This window comes from Ovis aries, chromosome 9 (genome assembly GCF_016772045.2).
Source record: "Ovis aries strain OAR_USU_Benz2616 breed Rambouillet chromosome 9, ARS-UI_Ramb_v3.0, whole genome shotgun sequence".
Taxonomy (NCBI): domain Eukaryota; kingdom Metazoa; phylum Chordata; class Mammalia; order Artiodactyla; family Bovidae; genus Ovis; species Ovis aries.
Window position 1 is genome coordinate 39,049,496 of NC_056062.1, and position 3,003 is coordinate 39,052,498.

Here is a 3,003-nt window from a genome sequence, read left to right on the forward strand (position 1 = left end):
TTCAGCTTCAGCATCAGTCCTTCCAATGAATATTCAGGTTGATTTCCTGGTTTGATCTCCTTACTGTCCAAGGGCCTCTCAAGAGTCTTGTCCAGCCCCACAATTTTAAAGCATCAGTTCTTTGGCACTCAGCCTTCTTGGTGGTCCAACTCTCACATCCATATGGGTGACATATGACTACCGGAAAAACCATAGCTTTGCCTATACAGACCTTTGTCAGCAAAGTGGTGTCTCTGCTTTTTAATACACTGTCTAGGTTTGTCATAGCTTTTCTTCTAAGGAGCAAGCTATTTAATTTCATGGCTGCAGTCTATCTGCAGTGATTTGGGAACCCAAGAAAATAAAATCTGTCATTGCTTCCACTTTCCCCCTTCTATTTGCCATGAAGTGATGGCAGCAGATGCCGTGACTTAAGTTTTTTGAATGTTGAGTTTTAAGCCAGCTTTTTCACTTTCCTCTTTCACTTTCATCAAGAGGCTTTTTAATTCCTCTTCGCTTTCTGCCATTAGAGTGGTATCATCTACATATCTAATGTTTCAGGGACCCAGTAAATAATTCAGGGGAACTCTGTAGTTCCCTGGCTAATGCTGAACCTGTGGTTCACTGAGCAGTTATTCTGTGAGACAGACTTAATGCAGACCGCATTGGGAAGAAAATGATGGGGGAATAGAGACAAGTTTTTTGTAATGTTGATAGAATCTGTGCTAATGCACCAAAGGGCATGAAGGATAAGACAAAAGGAGGGTTGGAGGAAATTCCCTGGTGGTCCATTGGTTAAGATGTCTTGATTTCATTGCCAAAGGTGCAGATTTGATTCCTGGTTGAGGAACTAAGATCCCTTAAGCTGAATGACACAGTAAAATAGTTTAAAAAGTAAAAAGGACAATAGGAAAACAAGCTTCAGTCAAGAAATGATTAAAGTATGGAGGTAGAATAAATATCACACACAGCACTCCAGGCTCTGAGCTGCCAAATGACTCAATGGACAGCGGAGCCCGTTGCTTAAACAGAGTCTAAAACTGCCTACTGCTGTTCGATACCAAAGGTTCAACCTACTATCACAAAATCTAGACAGTTTATCTGATCTTTCTGTTTGGCTAGAATTCTGAGAAGCCAAAAATAGTTTAAAATAAATGGCCCATCAGCCCAAAGTTGAGAATTTTGATGTATATATTGGAATCATAATGGCCAGAAAAACTGGAAAGAAACTCAAAGATTTCCCAATAAATCAAAATTGCATAGAGTATTAACAAAACCATTTCAACTGTTTTTGAGAACTGTGACCCAACGAGAAAAAATAACTTCTTCAATGTCACATACAAAATGTTGTACGTTGCATATGCAAAGAGCCAACTCATGAGAAAAATTCTGATGCTGAGAAAGATTGAGGGCAGGAGGAGAAGGGGGTGACAGAGGGTGAGATGACCGGATGGCATCACTGACTCAATGGACATGAGTCTGAGCAAACTCCGAGGGGATGGTGAAGAACAGGGAAGCCTGCCATGCTGCAGTCCATGGGGTCACAAATACTCAGATACAACTTAGCCACTGAGCAACAAATGCACATTTTAATTTTCCCAATAACCCAATGTGATAAATATTAATCTCCCATTTTAGAGGCCCCAGAAGAGCTGAATAAACTTGCCAAGGTCTAACTAAGTGTGGGAGTTTGAATTCAGATCTACAATTAGCCACCTCGAATGTTTGAATTAGTAACTACTGTGCTGTAATGTCTCCCAAATAATTAATCACAGAACAAGTATTTGAATCAGAGGAAAGATAAGTTTACCACAAAATTGAATTTTGTGTATGGAAACAATTAGGGAACATTTCTCTTTTCTACACAGTCACACAAAGGAGCTCTGTGGCCTTGATGGGCTAATGCTATGAGGTTAGCCAAGGTCAATGCCCACCCAGGATATCCCAGGCACGAGATGAATCAGAGAGATAAGGAAGGTGGAGGGGAAGAAACTCATTGCTCAGTAGATTTCATCATTGCCTTCCTAAAACTAACACTCAAAGTTTAAAGTAGTAAAAGCTTTAAAAAGAGGACACAGAAAGTTCAGGCCTCTAGTAGCAAGCCTCCACCAGCCTGTTACTAGAAATAATAGAGGCGAAGAAGCTTAGAGGTAAAAATACTCTCTGATACTGTGTGTTGTTATGGTGTCTGATGTTGTGTCCGTTATTGTTATTGTTGTTTCGTTGTTTTTCTTATTGTTTTTAAAACTCTACATGTGATAAAACTGTAGACAAAAGGAAACTCATCAATTTCTATTTTTAAAATATTGCTTCTATCCCAAATGAGGTTTTGGTACAATTCTTTGAAGAGTACTGTGAATGCCCTTGAGAAGCATAAGTCAGAAGAAGCGGATGTTTTTGTCAACCCCTGAATGTCTGAATTCCAACAACGAACTATTTGGATGTGAATTCAAAGGAAGTCTATAATGTCGAGAGAAAATAATTCTTCAGTAATACAGGAGAACCCTGAAAACCTGTTTCCCAGAGGATTTATCTCCCTTTTGATGCAAGGTTAAATGAGAAGTTGATCAAATTCTATGACTTAGGACACTGAAAATAAAAAAATTCACACTGGACAGTTCTCCCCATTTCCTTCTAAACTAAATAAACTACTCTTTCGGGGTTTTTTTGTTTTTTGGTTTTTTTTTTTTTTTTAGTTCTAGAATTAAAAAAAAAAAAAATTGTATATAGTAAACGCAAAGACTTTAGGTAGTTCTCTTTTTTCCATGCTGATTTGATGAGTTTTAAATCTTTTTATTTTCAGTCACTGCTCTGAATTTAGGCATTCCATCCAACTTAACTAGATTGCAAATTCTCCAAGATGCAAGAGTAGAAAAATAGTAAATTTTGCCCCTGACTCAAAATCCTTTTTCAAAAGTGATATTAAGAATACTGAATCAGTTGCTAAGTATAAATGAAATGCAATAGCTTCCATTGCCTGCAAAATGTGGTATACCGATAGAAAATGAAAGTGTAACTGACCTG

General features: G+C 38.0%; 1 long non-coding RNA gene across 1 annotated transcript; it reads left to right on the top strand.

The window, feature by feature from the left end:
• The first annotated feature begins 1,692 nt into the window (after window positions 1-1,692).
• LOC121820387 (uncharacterized) lies at window positions 1,693-2,643 on the top strand. Its single transcript, XR_006060902.1, has 2 exons — window positions 1,693-2,129; window positions 2,306-2,643. It is a non-coding gene; the product is annotated as an uncharacterized LOC121820387 (long non-coding RNA).
• Window positions 2,644-3,003: the final 360 nt, after the last annotated feature.